This window comes from Heptranchias perlo, chromosome 10, assembly GCF_035084215.1.
Source record: "Heptranchias perlo isolate sHepPer1 chromosome 10, sHepPer1.hap1, whole genome shotgun sequence".
Lineage (NCBI taxonomy): Eukaryota > Metazoa > Chordata > Chondrichthyes > Hexanchiformes > Hexanchidae > Heptranchias > Heptranchias perlo.
The window spans coordinates 73,847,100-73,864,426 of NC_090334.1; the positions used below are offsets into that span (position 1 = coordinate 73,847,100).

Below are 17,327 nucleotides of genomic sequence, written 5' to 3' on the forward strand. Positions count from 1 at the left end.
TGATTCTACTTTACTTGCAGCCTGATGTTCATTATTACCCTGTTCCATTTGTTGAATTCTCCTTTCTAGCTGGGTGTTTTTAGTTTTGTTATCCTCATTTTTTGGTCCATAACGAGACTGCCTTCTGTTCTGAATTAAAAATTGACCCTTGACAATAGTCTGCGAATTTTGCTTTGTGTTTGAGGTTTATTTTTAATCCCTGATTGTCTTGTTTTGGCTTTTTAAGTTCGTCGCCCATTCTCTCTCTCTCCTTGAAAAGATAGAGAAAGGCTGCCACAGTCCAATCATTGGCCTTTTATCTTTCTCCAGTTCTCTAAATAACTCGTTTGTCTGTTCCATGCTTTGGTTTTGTACAAATAATTTTCTGATATCACCATTAACTTCAACGTTAACCTCATTGTTAACTTTGCCATTAACCTCACCATTAACATTACCATTAACCTCACCATTAACTTTACCATTAACCTCACCATTAACTTTACCATTAACCTCACCATTAACTTTACCATTAACCTCACCATTAACCTCACAGATTCATGTCTGAATCCTCGGCTGTTTAAGCCCTCTCCTCTGTGAATATAGGGGTTAGTCCATCAATAACCCTATGACTTCAGGCCCTATGTTGGGCGTCAATAAATGTGAGTGTTCTTAAACAGTAAGAGTTGTTTAAATCTTACTCCTCCACTTGGTATAACTTAAGTAAATAGTTCAGGCCACTGAACTCAAAAGAGATACTTTTATTCACCTACTTAAACATAAATGCAACTACAATTTACTTTTTGTTTTATTCGTTCATGGGATGTGGGCATCGCTGGCGAGGCCGGCATTTATTGCCCATCCCAAATTGCCCTTGAGAAGCTGGTGGTGAGCCTCCTCCTTGAACCGCTGCAGTCCGTGTGGTGAAGGTTCTCCCACAGTGCTGTTAGGTAGGGAGTTCCAGGATTTTGACCCAGCGACGATGAAGGAATTCACTCATCATATTATATTTCCAAGTCGGGATGGTGTGTGACTCGGAGGGGAATGTGCAGGTGGTGCTGTTCCCATGCGCCTGCTGCCCTTGTCCTTCTAGGTGGTAGAGGTCGGGGGTTTGGGAGGTACTGTTGAAGAAGCCTTGGCGAGTTGCTGCAGTGCATCCTGTAGACGGTACACACTGCAGCCACGGTGAGTAGGAATGATATGCTAGCAATGATATAAGACATACATAGGTTTAAAACAATACGTAGGTTTAAAACAATACAAGCTATGATATAAGACATGCATAAGTTTAACTAAACATACAATCTTAATAGCTGCGCCAGAAGAAGGTGATCAGTCTTCCGCCTATCAGCACCCATGTCACAGAGTTTTGAGAATTCTAACTAACTGGGGTCTTTAGTTGTTCTTATATTGGGTTTGTACACCATCCCCACCCCACTTCTATCCTGTTCAGTGTGCTTGCGCGACACCATCATTTTCAATATAGAGATGTCCCTAATTTTTTTTATTCGTTCATGGGATGTGGGTGTCGCTGGCAAGGCCAGTATTTATTGCCCATCCCTAATTGCCCTTGAGAAAGTGGTGTTGAGCCGCCTTCTTGAACCGCTGCAGTCCGTGTGGTGAAGATTCTCCCACAGTGCTGTTAGGTAGGGAGTTCCAGGATTTTGACCCAGTGACAATGAAGGAACGGAGATATATTTCCAAGTCGGGATGGTGTGTGACTTGGAGGGGAACGTGCAGGTGTTGTTGTCCCCATGTACCTGCTGTTCTTGTCCTTCTAGGTGGTAGAGGTCGCGGGTTTGGGAGGTGCTGTCGAAGAAGCCTTGGCGAGTTGCTGCAGTGCATCCTGTGGATGGTACACACTGCAGCCACTGTGCGCCGGTGGTGAAGGGTGGTGGTTGGTGTGCCAATCAAGCGGGCTGCTTTGTCCTGGATGGTGTCCAGCTTCTTGAGTGTTGTTGGAGCTGCACTCATCCAGGCAAGTGGAGAGTATTCCATCACACTCCTGACTTGTGCCTTGTAGATGGTGGAAAGGCTTTGAGGAGTCAGGAGGTGAGTCACTCGCCACAGAATACCCAGCCTCTGACCTGCTCTCGTAGCCACAGTATTTATATGGCTGGTCCAGTTAAGTTTCTGGTCAATGGTGACCCCCAGGATGTTGATGGTGGGGGATTCGGCGATGGTAATGCCGTTGAATGTCAAAGGGAGGTGGTTAGACTCTCTCTTGTTGGAGATGGTCATTGCCTGGCACTTGTCTGGCGCGAATGTTACTTGCCACTTATGAGCCCAAGCCTGGATGTTGTCCAGGTCTTGCTGCATGCGGGCTCGGACTACTTCATTATCTGAGGGGTTGCAAATGGAACTGAACACTGTGCAATCATCAGCGAACATCCCCATTTCTGACCTTATGATGGAGGGAAGGTCATTGATGAAGCAGCTGAAGATGGTTGGGCTTGGGACACTGCCCTGAGGAACTCCTGCAGCAATGTCCTGGGGCTGAGATGATTGGCCACCAACAACCACTACCATCTTCCTTTGTGCTAGGTATGACTCCAACCACTGGAAAGTTTTCCCCTTGATTCCCATTGACTTCAATTTTACTAGGGCTCCTTGGTGCCACACTTGGTCAAATGCTGCCTTGATGTCAAGGGCAGTCACTCTCACCTCACCTCTGGAATTCAGCTCTTTTGTCCATGTTTGGACCAAGGCTGTAATGAGGTCTGGAGCCGAGTGGTCCTGGCGGAACCCAAACTGAGCATCCGTGATTAGGTTATTGGTGAATAAGTGCTGCTTGATAGCACTGTCGACGACACCTTCCATCACTTTGCTGATGATCAAGATTAGACTGATGGGGCGGTAATTGGCCGGATTGGATTTGTCCTGCTTTTTGTGGACAGGACATACCTGGGCAATTTTCCACATTGTCGGGTAGATGCCAGTGTTTAGCTGTACTGGAACAGTTTGGCTAGAGGCGCAGCTAGTTCTGGAGCACAAATCTTACCTCATCCACCAGACAATGGATGTGTACAACCACAAGGCCATTTCATCACAAGACATTTCAGACCTTGAAGCTGATAACACACTCCTGTTCCCATGAAAGCAACAAGTCTGCACTATTCCAAAAGCTCCGTTTGCAGTTTTAAATTATAAACACACCCATGAGCCTTTGCCGCCCTCAGTTAGTCTATTTCCCAAAGCAAGCTGGATAATGGTACTGGATTACTATCTCACACATATGATCTCATTTTTCATTACTCCTGCTTTATTTAACAGTTATTTTATTATTACTTCTTGTAACCTTATCTGTTCCCGGAGTATTTATATTATCTTTATCTCTTTTTGTACTCTGACCTTTCATCTCATCCCCTTTTTTCTTATCTTTAGGTTACTATTATTTCCATCCAGAGCTTCCCCCTCCTCTTTATTGATTTAAAGACCTTTCTACACTCCTACTTATCCTTTCCACCAGAGGGGTGACATTCTGACGGGAATGTCAGGCAATGGCCAGCACGAGCAAAGTTGTTTTGAAAACTCTGCACACAATTTGTAATCATGAGCGCTATGGGGGTCGATAGCGTGACCTTCACTGCTCTCAGCGCTGCCGCGTATCGGGTGGTAGTGCCCCCTATTGTCAGATACTGAGGCCTGCTCCATGCCCTTTACAATGTGATCCAGGAGCGCTCAGCCCATAATGTGGTCAGAGCATCTCGAACAGCGCTGCAGTAGCTCTGTGCCGTATCGAGTTGGTGCTACATAGGAGGCAAGGTCACCACCTTGGGTCCTTTCTCCTCCTTTCTTTTATGCAGCGCCTTTAACATACTAAAACGTCCCAAGGCGCTGCATAAAAGAGCGTTAGCAAACAAAATTTGACACCGAGTCACATTAGGAGATATTAGAAATAAAAACAGAAAATGCTGGAAATACTCATCAGATCACTGAACGGTCATCGACCTGAAACCTTAACGCTGACTCTCTCTCCGCATACGCTGCCTGACCTGCTGAGTGTTTCCAGCATTTTCTGTTTTTATTTCAGATTTCCAGCATCCGCAGTATTTTGCTTTGGATTTAAAGAGGTATTGGGACTGATGACCAAAAGCTTGGTCAAAGAGGTAGGTTTCAAGGAGGGTCTTAAAGGAAGGGAGCGAGGTAGAGAGGTGGAGAGGTTTAGGGAGGGAATTCCAGAGCTTATGGCCGAGATGGCTGAAGGCATGGCCGCCAATGGTGGAGCGATAAAAGTCGGGGATGCGCAAGAGGCCAAAATTGGAGGAACGTAGAGATCGCGAAGGATTATAAGAGGTTACAGAGATAGGGAGGGGCAAGGCCACAGAGGGATTTGATAAACAATTCAAATTCTCACAGATAGGATTTGAACTCACATTCTCTGGATTATTAGTCCAGTAACATAACCACTACACAACTGAAGGGTTATATGGGAAACATTGGCCTCCATTTTAGCACCCGCTGTCGGGTGTGTTCCTGGCGGGGGGGCTCCGAAAATCGGAATCCCGGAGCGGGTCGGGATCCCGGCTCCAACCTGACAACTTCCGGGTTCCCCACAGACGCACCGACGTGAGCGCGCAGCCCCCGCATGTGGGAATTCCGCAGGCAATTAAAGCCAGCGGGGTGCCACTTGAGACTATTTACCTAGGTATTTCAGGTCATTAACAGACCTGATTAAGGGATTATGTGAGGAGGGGTGGGATTTTAGAAACAACTGGGACTGTTTCCCATACTGGGGGAAACACTCCCAGTTGAAATGGACTTGTTGCAGCTATCAGCCTGTGGCAGCTGCAAAGGTCCATTTGACAGGTGTGGGGGGAGACCCTCACTCATTGTAGGAGGCCACTCTGTCACTTGGGACAAAGTTTGGCCTCCACCACCCTCCTCCTGACAGTCCAAGTCACCAACCTGCACACTTACCCCGGGGTCCAGAGACATGTACCTACCTTGCAGACCCCCTCAGATGTACATCTTCTGGATGGGGGCTGCCGTAGCTGCAGTCATGACCTCCTCGGAGGGCGAACAGCATCACCAGCCTCGCCGGCCAAGCCGTCCACCTCTGACATGTGGAGCTCCACAACACAGTGCTGTGACACATCCACCTGCACAGCAGGAGGGAGGGCAACCGCAGAGAGAGATGCGTCGCAGGGGGCACTACCCTCGCCACAGGGTCCACAGACCGAGGCTCAGCTTCCTGGACCTCTCTGAGCAGCAGTCCACACGGAGGCTCAGAGTCACTCGACATGTAGTCGTGGACATCTGCAGCCTCCTTCATGCCGAGCTGCTCCCGGCTGGCCCGAGCACCATCTTCTTACCTGTTGCTGTCAACGTCACCACTGCCCTCAACAACTTCTCCTCCGCATCCTTCCAGGGTGCCACCGGGGACATCGCCGACGTCTCTCGGTCGTCTGCACAAAAGAGCCCTGCAAATACACCTACACCCACTCTGCAGTGACACAATGGGTGGCATCAGGTGTGGGTCTTCATTGTGATCCTCAGGAACGGGCATTATTGCACAAACCAGACAAGATTCGCAAAGACATGGCAGTAGTGGTGCCAATATAATATGTGATGTGAGTTGGTCAGAAGTTAAATAGAAGTAAAAACCATGACAAACCCTCAAACACCCTTGTGCATCCCCTTCATGCTCACGACACGTTTGCCTTACGCTTCCTACTGCACATATGTGATGCATGCCCTGTGGCTGCAGCACAGGTAGTGGCAGGTTGAGTGAGGCTGACTGTGAAAGAGATGCACGAGAGGGTGAGTATGAGATTGAGCCATGAGATTGTATGAGGATTGGGTTGAGTGGTAGTGGTGGGATGAGTACTGGCGAGGTGAGTAAGTGCAGGTAAGATGAGGATGAGCTTTGAGTGGGTATGAGGGGTGATGTGACAGAGTAGTGTTGGTAATGCAGAAGGAGATGTGGGGTGGGGGTGGTGATGTGGCAGACGGAGTGTAGGGGAATGAGTAAGTGTACTCACTTTGGCTGACCTATTGAGGTCATTGCAGCGCCTCCTGCACTGTATGCAGGTGGGCGATATGTTGGTTGCGCTGGTGACCTCCTCTGCCACCTCGAGCCAGGCCTTCTTGGTGGCAGAGGCAGGCCGCTTCCTCCCGCCCGCGGGGGGGAAGATCTCTGTCCTCCCCCTCCTCCTCACCCCATCTAATGATACCTGGAGTGAGGCATCATTAAGCTGGGAGCAGCCTTCCCCCTGGGCTGCTCCATGCTGTAATTTTTCCTATTTCTTGCAGCATCTGTCAGTGGAGGACTGCCCCTTTAGATAGAGCTCCTCCAGCTGACAGAGCTTACTGCGCATGCGCAGCCCGCCCGCCGCGCAGATCAGCAGCGGGGAACCCGGAAGACCAGGTAAGTGGATCCAATTAGGCTGCGATGATTCGGGGGGCAGACTGATTTCGCCAATAGCCCCCCCGCCGCGAAACCGCAGCCCTGGGAACATCGAGCCCATTGACTTTTTGTCCTTTCTCCACAGGTCTGCCTGATCCGCTGAGAATTTCCAGCATTTTCTGTTGAAGGAGCCAATGAATAAGGGATTATTGGTAATCCAGCACCATCTAGTGGCGACACCTGTGCAGGAACATAATTTTTATCCTGTCTGAAAACAGAGACTGTGCTCAGTTTGTTGCTGATGTGGAGATGCCGGTGATGGACTGGGGTTGACAATTGTAAACAATTTTACAACACCAAGTTATAGTCCAGCAATTTTATTTTAAATTCACAAGCTTTCGGAGATTTTCTCCTTCCTCAGGCAAATGTTTCCAAATGAAACATTTGCCTGAGGAAGGAGAAAATCTCCGAAAGCTTGTGAATTTAAAATAAAATTGCTGGACTATAACTTGGTGTTGTAAAATTGTTTACAGTTTGTTGCTGAAATTATCATGGCCTATATTTTGTGTGTGTATGTGTCTATGCAATTTTATTATTTTTGGAAGCAGCAATCATGACTCAATGTGCATTTTAAGGCCAATTTTGAAGTCCAGTTTGAGGATGGACTTCAAGGCCTGGCTGTTGCCACAAAGTCGGCCAACAGTGCATCAAACTGACTGCTCATTTGCATAATTATTTATCGCTACCTGTACAGCTTCGGCCCATTGCAGGGAGCTCACCTAATGGGGGGGATTCATGGAATCACGCTTTAGTTGAAACTTAGAGGGATGAGGCCACTTAAAGGTATCAAGTCACGTTCTCCCGTTACTCCTGTGCTCGCTGACCTACATTGGCTCCCAGTCCAGCAACACCTTGATTTGAAAATTCTCATCCTTGTTTTCAAATCTCTCCATGGCCTCGCCCTGCCCTATCTCTGTAACCTCCTCCAGCCCTACAACCCTCCGAGATCTCTGCGTTCCTCCTGTTCTGGCCTCTTCCGCTTTCCAGATTTCCATCGCTCCACCATTGGCGGCTGAGCCTTCAGCTGCCTAGGCCCTAAGCTCTGGATATCCCTTCCTTATCCCCTCCACCTCTCTCTCCTCCTTTAAGACACTCCTTAAAACCTGCCTCTTTGACCAAGCTTTTGGCCACCTGTCCTAATATCTCCTTATGTGATTTGGTGTTAAATTTTGTTTCAAAATCGCTCCTGTGAAGCGCCTTGGGAGGTTTAACCACGTTAAAGACGCTATATAAATGCAAGTTGTTGTTGTTGTTGTTGTTGTTGTTGTTGTTGTTGTTGTTTGTGGCCATATCGGGGCAAAAAGTGTAAGAATCTTTAGGAAGGATCAAAATGGATTTCAATCCTTGAAGGCTGAATGGAAAAAGGGACCTACTGCTGGGATTTTCCACCTCCTGCACCAGTTGTATCCGATTGATAAAATTTCCCCTTATACTCGTATTAGCGGCTGATATTTCTGCACCTCCCCTCCCCCCACCCTCCCTTACCCCAGTGTACATCAGTTGGTGTTTATTTTGTACATTCCCGGCCTGTGTTTCCGGGTTGAGTTAATTTAAGTGTTATAGCGAGCAGCAGGCGGGAGTCCCACACCAGATTTGGCGCTCGTCCAGTATAGCGGGTGCAGAATCTGTGTTGCTGCTTCACGCCCTTAAGGGACATCCTATTTCCATATGATTGCAGTCGGGCTGGCCAAAGGAAGTTGGCAGGAGGTGGCTGATCAAATCAATGCCCGCAGCACCGTGCACCGGACCTGGGTATAGTGGCCGTAAAAACTCAGTTTGGGGCTCGGGAGGTGCTGCCGAAGAAGCCTTGGCGAGTTGCTGCGGTGCATCCTGTGGACAGTACACATTGCAGCCACGGTGGATGGAGTGTGGTGGATGGGTTTCCAATCTAAACAACAACGACAATTTGCATTTATATAGCATCTTTAATGTAGTAAAGCTTCCCATGGTGCTTCACAGGAGAGTCATCAAACAAAATAACAAAATTTGACACTGAGCCACATAAGGAGATATTAGGACAGGTGACCAAAAGCTTGGCCAAAGAGGTAGGTTTTAAGGAGCGTCTTAAAGGAGGAGAGGGAGTTAGGGAGGTGGAGAGGTTTAGGGAGGGAATTCTAGCGCTCAGGGCCCAGGCAGCTGAAGGCACGGCCAACAATGGTGGAATGATGAAAATCGGGGATGCGCAAGAGGCCAGAATTGGAGGAGCGCAGAGGGTTGTAGGATTGGAGGAAGTTACAGAGCTAGAGATGGGCGAGGCCATGGAGGGTTCTCAGTTAGCAAGAAAAAGAATAAAGAAGCCAATGCGAGCATCAAACAAGAAACTCAAAGCCCTGTGTGCTGTGGGTGAAACACCATCATGGCGTTCCACAATGTGAGTTAAGTGTTAAATATGACAGAAGCTGACATTGCTCCAGCACCTTGATGAAATTTAATTTCTTTATGCCAGAGGAATGGCCGAGCTGGGATAAACTTTAGAGGACTGGATCATGACAAGTGGGCAGATCTGAAATTAGACAAGTAAATACATCGATTTACTGCGTGGGCGACGAAGCAGAGGATATTCTGGCATCTTTTGACCCGATGGAAAGTAAAAAGCGTGACCTAGTGATGATAAAGTTTGATTTTACCATCAAGAATAATGTGATTGATGAAAGGCCTGAATCTCACGAAAGAAACCAGCAAGACAGGCTGCCTCTCAAGACATTCATACCTGATCTTTCCAGACTAACAGAACATTGTGAGTCGGGATGAGCTTATCCAAGGAATAAATGATCACGGACTAGGGCAGCAGGTGCACGGGAACGCCATCATCTTCAAGTTCCCCTCCAAGTCACACCCCATCCCGACTTGGACGTATATTGGCCGTTCCTTCATTGTCGCTGGGTCAAAATTCTGAAACTCCCTCCCTAACAGCACTGTGGGAGAACCTTCACCACACGGACTGCAGCAGTTCAAGAAGGCGGCTCACCACCACCTTCTCAAGGGGCAACTAGGGATGGGCAATAAATGCTGGCCTTGCCAGCGACACCCACATGCGAAGACTGAATAAAATTAGAAGTGCGAACAGTTGTTAAGGCCTTGGGTGTCTTGGCTAGACACAAATCTGCCATTCAAGGTGGCAGTGTTGCAGCTATATGAGAAAGAAACAAAAGTCCCATCAATGACAGCTATCATAGTACAACACTAGAGTGTGAAGCTGAGACTTCAGCTACACATTAGAACAACTACATACAAAACAACCAACCCAGGCCTCAAGCCCTGGAAGTAAAGACAGTACAAGTTATTTTACATTTGGATATATGATATACCCAAACATTTAGACAACTGCATCACAATGTGATTTTTGTACAGTTACAATTAAAGCTATAAATAGCAATCTTGAACGATTTTGACATGACAATCTGTTTGCCATGCCATAATGAGTGTTTAATATATTCATAGCGGTATATTTCGGTGTTGAATGTGTACTCATTCACAGTTAAAGTGATAAATCAGAGTACCTGAGAGAAATGCAAAGACAGCTGAGCAGTGATGAGGTTACAGTTATAGAAGTGGGTATTTGTTTGTATGTTATTGTGCAGAGTTTATTTTTTTTGATGGTGGGGGGCGAGGGGGCGTGTTCTGGATTCGACCTTTCCCAAAAATTGTGGATTTTTCACACTTTGTTCGGCGTATTCTCCAGTATTTTGGAGTTGGTTCCTCATGTACATAAATATTTCCTGCTGTGTGTACTGCTTTGAATGATAGAATAGAACCCACTGAGCTGGACCAAGCACTACAATGGCAAATCATGTAGGTTGTGGTAATCGATTAACAAAATAATATACTTGTTCATTGACTCTTATCTATGTACCTTTTATGAGCCTAGAAATTACCTGGATAATATTAGTCTGATATCTCTCAGATATCCCTGTTTTAACAGAGGCAGAAAACCATTTATATTAAACAAGTTAATGCCTCAGTTAAATTAACACAGAGGAATGTCAAGTTTCAGTCAGCTAATATCATGAAATCATTTCTAGGCTTTGGTCTCAAAATGAATTACCAATAGTATAATTGCACAGTATAAAATCTATGAATTACCAATAATATAATTGTACTGTATAAAATCTATGAATTACCAATAATACAATTGTACAGTATAAAATCTATGAATTACCAATAATATAATTGTACAGTATAAAATCTATGAATTACCAATAATATAATTGTACAGTATAAAATCTATCAATTACCAATAATATAATTGTACTGTATAAAATCTATGAATTACCAATAATATAATTGTACTGTATAAAATCTATGAATTACCAATAATATAATTGTACAGTATAAAATCTATGAATTACCAATAATATAATTGTACAGTATAAAATCTATCAATTACCAATAATATAATTGTACAGTATAGAATCTATGAATTACCAATAATATAATTGTACAGTATAAAATCTATGAATTACCAATAATATAATTGTACAGTATAAAACCTATGAATTATCAATAGTATAATTGTACAGTATAAAATCTATGAATTACCAATAGCAGAATTGTGCAGAATAAAATATAACTGAAACAAAAAGCAAAAAAAAGCTGGAAACACTCAGCAGGTCAATCAGCGCTTGTGGAGAGGACCGACAGTCGATGTTTCAAGTATGAACCCTTCATCAGAACTGAAAGATTCAGTGGAATGATGTAACAGACCATGTCAGTCAAGTACTAGACTGAAAGGTAGCTTTCCATACCAGTAACCATAGCACATCAGAGCTGGAACGTCAAACAGAAACAACAGTAGAACAGCATGCCTCATCTCAAACAGTTCTGATCCTGACCGGAGCCTCTTCACTTATGGGATCCAAAGGAGCACATCAGACACTAGCAGCAAAAAGCAGGAGTCTGCAAACGACAGAAGGACAAGGTGACAGTCTCAGTGGTAGCACTCTCACCTCTCAGTCAGAAGGTTGTGGTTTAAGTCCCACTCCAGTGACCCGAGCAACCAGGTCTGTGCGCAAATTGGCGGCCGTGTTTCCTACATTACAACAGTGACTACACTTCAAAAGTACTTCATTGGCTGTAAAGTGCTTTAGAACGTCCTAAGGTTGTGAAAGGTGCTATATAAATGCAAGTCTTTCTTTACTATGATACAGTTTAACAGGTAGGTGTGTATCCCACCCTACTGGAATTATGTATGTTGACACTGTAATTAGAACTGTGATTTTTTTTATACACGTTCTATTATTGTACTTCCGATCTTCCTTTGCTCATTAGATGCAGAGACACAGGGTGTTGAAAGAAATTCAATTTTTCTGCCGAGCACTGATTTAATCAGAGTGTTATATGCTGAGGTTATTATGGTGCTGTCACATTAAGTTAACGTCACGCTCTCAGTACATGCACTGAGAACACAGGCTCACATCTCACCCGCACCAATGGGGTCGGGACTGCAGCAGAGAGATCACATTCAGTTACTGAGGCGATGAAGGATCCAGGACATAAAACAAAGAGTAACAGATGCAAACAACACAGAGGGAGGCTGGACGGGGAATAACGGAGAAAGGACACTCAACTCACAATAAGTTGTTCAGAAGAGATATTTGGAACTAGCTGATTTGAAGTCAGAGAATCACAGGAAAACAGGCTGGGGGCGGGGGGGGGGGGGGGGGGGGGGAGGTGGTGTGTGTGAGGACGGCGGCAATTCAAATGAGGGGAACGAGTAACCCGCTGCCAAGTATAGAATTGGAGTTCGATGGATAAACACACTGGTGTCAGTGTAGAATTGGAGTTCGATGGATAAAAACACTGGTGTAAGTGTAGAATTGGCGTTTGATGGGTAAACACACTGGTGTCAGAGTAGAATTGGAGTTGGATGGATAAATACACTTCTGATAGAGCAGATTTGGAGTTGGATGGATAAACACACTGGTATTAGTGTTGAATTGTCGTTAGTTGAATAAACACAGTGGTGTTAGTGCTGAATTGGAGTTAGATGGATTAAGACACTGGTGTGAGTGTAGAATTGGAGTTAGATCAATAAATACACTGGTGTCAGTGTAGAATTGGAGTTAGGTGGATAAATACACTGGTGTTATTGTAGAATTGGAGTTCTATGGATGAACACACTGATGTTAGGGTCGAATTGGAGTTGGATGTATCAACACACTGGTGTCAGTGTAGAATTGGAGTTCGATGGGTAAACACACTGGTGTTTGTGTAGATTTGGAGTTAGATCAATAAACAGACTGGTGTCAGTGTAGAATTGGAGCTGGATGGATAAAACCACTGGTGTCAGTGTGGAATTGGAGTTAGATGGATAAACACACTGGTGATCGTATAGAATTGGAGTTCGATGGATAAATACACTGGTGTGAGTGTAGAATTCGAGTTCGATGGGTAAACAAACTGGTGTTTGTGTAGAATTGGAGTTCGATGGATAAACACACTGGTGTCAGTGTAGAATTGGAGTTAGATCAATAAACAGACTGGTGTCAGTGTAGAATTGGAGCTGGATGGATAAAACCACTGGTGTCAGTGTGGAATTGGAGTTAGATGGATAAACACACTGGTGATCGTATAGAATTGGAGTTCGATGGATAAACACACTGGTGTTAGTGCAGAATTGGAGTTTGATCAATAAATACACTGGTGTGAGTGTAGAATTGGAGTTCGATGGATAAACACACTGGTGTCAGTATAGAATTGGAGTTCGATGGATAAACACACTGGTGTCAGTATAGAATTGGAGTTGGATAAACACGCTGATGTTCGTGTTGAATTGGAGTTAGATGGATAAACACACTGGTTTCAGTGTAGAATTGGAGTTCGATCAATAAGCAGATTGGTGTCAGTGTAGAATTTGAGTGAGATGGATGAACACACTGGTGTCAGTATGGAATTGGAGTGAGATGGATAAACACACTGGTGTTAGAGCAGATTTGGAGTTGGATGGATAAACCCACTGGTGTTCGTGCTGAATTGTAGTTAGATCAATAAACACAGTGGTGTTCGTGCAGAATTGGAGTTAGATGGATGAACACACTGGTTTCAGTGTAGAACTGGATTTGATGGATAAACACACTGGTGCTAGTGCAGAATTGGAGTTAGATGGATAAACACAGTGGTGTTCATGTAGAATTGGAATTAGACGGATAAACACACTGGTGTCAGTGGAGAATTGGAGTTTGATGGATAAGCACACTCGTGTTAGTGTAGAATTGGAGTTAGATGGATAAACACACTGGTGTGAGTGTAGAATTGGAGTTAGATGGATAAACACACTGGTGTCAGTGTAAAATTGGAGTTGGATAAACACAGTGGTGTTTGTGTGGAATTGGAGTTAGATGGATAAACACACTGGTGTCAGTGTAAAATTGGAGTTGGATAAACCCACTGGTGTTCGTGCAGAATTGTAGTTAGATCAATAAACACAGTGGTGTTCGTGCAGAATTGGAGTTAGATGGATGAACACACTGGTTTCAGTGTAGAACTGGATTTGATGGATAAACACACTGGTGCTAGTGCAGAATTGGAGTTAGATGGATAAACACAGTGGTGTTCATGTAGAATTGGAATTAGATGGATAAACACACTGGTGTCAGTGGAGAATTGGAGTTTGATGGATAAGCACACTCGTGTTAGTGTAGAATTGGAGTTAGATGGATAAACACACTGGTGTGAGTGTAGAATTGGAGTTAGATGGATAAACACACTGGTGTCAGTGTAAAATTGGAGTTGGATAAACACAGTGGTGTTTGTGTGGAATTGGAGTTAGATGGATAAACACACTGGTGTCAGTGTAAAATTGGAGTTGGATAAACCCACTGGTGTTCGTGCAGAATTGTAGTTAGATCAATAAACACAGTGGTGTCAGCGCAGAATTGGAGTTAGATGGATAAACTCACTGGTTTCAGTGTAGAATTGGAGTTAGATGGTTAAACACACTGGTGTGAGTGTAGAATTAGAATTAGATGGATAAACACACTGGTGTTAGTGTAGAATTGGAGTTTGATGTATCAACACACTGGTGTGAGTGTAGAATTGGAGTTAGATGGATAAACACACTGGTGTTAGTGTAGAATTGGAGTAAGATGGATAAACACACTGGTGTCAGTGTAGAATTGGAGTTTGATGGATAAGCACACTGGTGTAAGTGTAGAATTGTAGTTAGATGGATAAACACACTGGTGTCAGTGTAGAATTGGAGTTGGATAAACACGCTGATGTTAATGTAGAATTGGAGTTGGATGGTTAAGCACACTGGTGTCAGTGTAGAATCGGAGTTAGATCAATAAACAGACTGGTGTCAGTGTCGAATTGGAGCTGGATGGATAAAAACACTGGTGTCAGTGGAATTGGAGTTAGATGGATAAACACACTGGTGTTGGAGCAGATTTGGAGTTGGATGGATAAATCCACTGGTATTAGTGCAGAATTGTAGTTAGATCAATAAACACAGTGGTGTTAGCGCAGAATTGGAGTTAGATGGATAAACTCACTGGTTTCAGTGTAGAATTGGAGTTAGATGGTTAAACACACTGGTGTGAGTGCAGAATTACAGTTCGATGTATAAACATTCTGGTGTTAGTGTAGAATTGGAGTTCTATGGATAAACACACTGATGTTAGGGTCGAATTGGAGTTGGATGTATCAACACACTGGTGTCAGTGTAGAATTGGAGTTCGATGGGTAAACACACTGGTGTTTGTGTAGATTTGGAGTTAGATGGATAAACACATTGGTGTCAGTGTAGAGTTGGAGTTAGATCAATAAATAGACTGGTGTTATTGTAGAATTGGAGTTCGTTGGATAAACACACTGGTATTAGTGTAGAATTGGAGTTAGATGGATAAATACACTGGTATTCGTGTAGAATTGGAGTTCGATGGATAAACACACTGATGTTAGTGTTGAATTGGAGTTAGATGGATAAATGCACTGGTTTTGGTGCTGAATTGGAGTTAGATGGATCAACACACTGGTGTCAGTGTAGAATTGGAGTTAGATGGATAAACACACTGGTGCCAGTGCAGATTTGGAGTTGGATGGATAAACACACTGGTGTTAGTGTAGATTTGGAATTAGATGGATAAACACACTGTTGTGAGTGTCGAATTGGAGTTAGATGGATAAACACACTGTTGTGAGTGTCGAATTGGAGTTAGATGGATAAACACACTGTTGTGAGTGTCGAATTGGAGTAAGATGGATAAACACACTGGTGTTTGTGTGGATTTGGAGTTAGATGGATAAACACACTGGTGTCTGTGTAAAATTGGAGTTATGTGGATAAACACACTGGTGTCAGTGTAGAATTGGAGTTAGATCAATAAACAGACTGGTGTCAGTGTAGAATTGGAGCTGGATGGATAAAACCACTGGTGTCAGTGTGGAATTGGAGTTAGATGGATAAACACACTGGTGTTCGGGCAGATTTGGAGTTGGATGGATAAACCCACTGGTATTAGTGCAGAATTGTAGTTAGATCAATAAACACAGTGGTGTCAGCGCAGAATTGGAGTTAGATGGATAAACTCACTGGTTTCAGTGTAGAATTGGAGTTAGATGGTTAAACACACTGGTGTGAGTGTAGAATTGGAGTTAGATGGATAAACACACTGGTGTTAGTGCAGAATTGGAGTTCTATGGATAAACACACTGGTGTTTGTGTCGATTTGGAGTTAGATGGATAAACACACTGGTGTTCGTGTAGAATTGGAGTTAGATGGATAAACACATTGGTGTTAGTGTAGATTTGGAGTTAGATGGATAAACACACTGGTGTGAGTGTAGAATTGGAGTTAGATGGATAAACACACTGGTGTTAGTGTAGAATTGTCATTAGTTGAATGAACACAGTGGTGTTAGTGTAGAATTGGAGTTAGATGGATAAAGACACTGGTGTCAGTGTGGAATTGGAGTTAGATCAATAAATACACTGGTGTTATTGTAGAATTGGAGTTGGATGGATAAATACACTGGTGTTAGTGTAGAATTGAATTAGTTGGATAAACACACTGGTATTATTGTAGAATTGGAGTTAGATGGTTAAACACACTGGTGTGAGTGTAGAATTAGAGTTCGATGGATAAACACACTGGTGATAGTGTAGAATTGGAGTTCTATGGATAAACACACTGATGTTAGTGTAGAATTGGAGTTAGATCAATGAACACACTGGTGTCAGTATAGAATTGGAGTTGGATAAACACGCTGATGTTAATGTAGAATTGGAGTTGGATGGTTAAGCACACTGGTGTCAGTGTAGAATTGGAGTTAGATCAATAAACAGACTGGTGTCAGTGTCGAATTGGAGCTGGATGGATAAAAACACTGGTGTCAGTGGAATTGGAGTTAGATGGATAAACACACTGGTGTTGGAGAAGATTTGGAGTTGGATGGATAAATCCACTGGTATTAGTGCAGAATTGTAGTTAGATCAATAAACACAGTGGTGTCAGCGCAGAATTGGAGTTAGATGGATAAACTCACTGGTTTCAGTGTAGAATTGGAGTTAGATGGTTAAACACACTGGTGTGAGTGTAGAATTGGAGTTAGATGGATAAACACACTGGTGTTAGTGCAGAATTGGAGTTAGATGGATAAACACATTGGTGTCAGTGTAGAATTGGAGTTGGATGGATAAACACACTGGTATTAGTGTTGAATTGTCGTTAGTTGAATAAACACAGTGGTGTTAGTGCTGAATTGGAGTTAGATGGATAAACACACTGGTGTGAGTGTAGATTTGGAGTTAGATGGATTAAGACACTGGTGTCAGTGTGGAATTGGAGTTAGGTGGATAAATACACTGGTGCCATTGCAGAATTGGAGTTATATCAATAAATACACTGGTGTTATTGTAGAATTGGAGTTGGATGGTTAAACACACTGGTGTGAGTGCAGAATTACAGTTCGATGTATAAACACACTGGTGTTAGTGTAGAAT

The 17,327-nt window shown here is 43.9% G+C and overlaps 1 long non-coding RNA gene across 1 annotated transcript; it reads left to right on the plus strand.

Annotated features, from left to right (window-relative positions):
• The first annotated feature begins 910 nt into the window (after positions 1–910).
• LOC137326193 (uncharacterized) lies at positions 911–9,768 on the plus strand. Its single transcript, XR_010964135.1, has 3 exons — positions 911–1,161; positions 6,471–6,537; positions 8,832–9,768. It is a non-coding gene; the product is annotated as an uncharacterized lncRNA (long non-coding RNA).
• Positions 9,769–17,327: the final 7,559 nt, after the last annotated feature.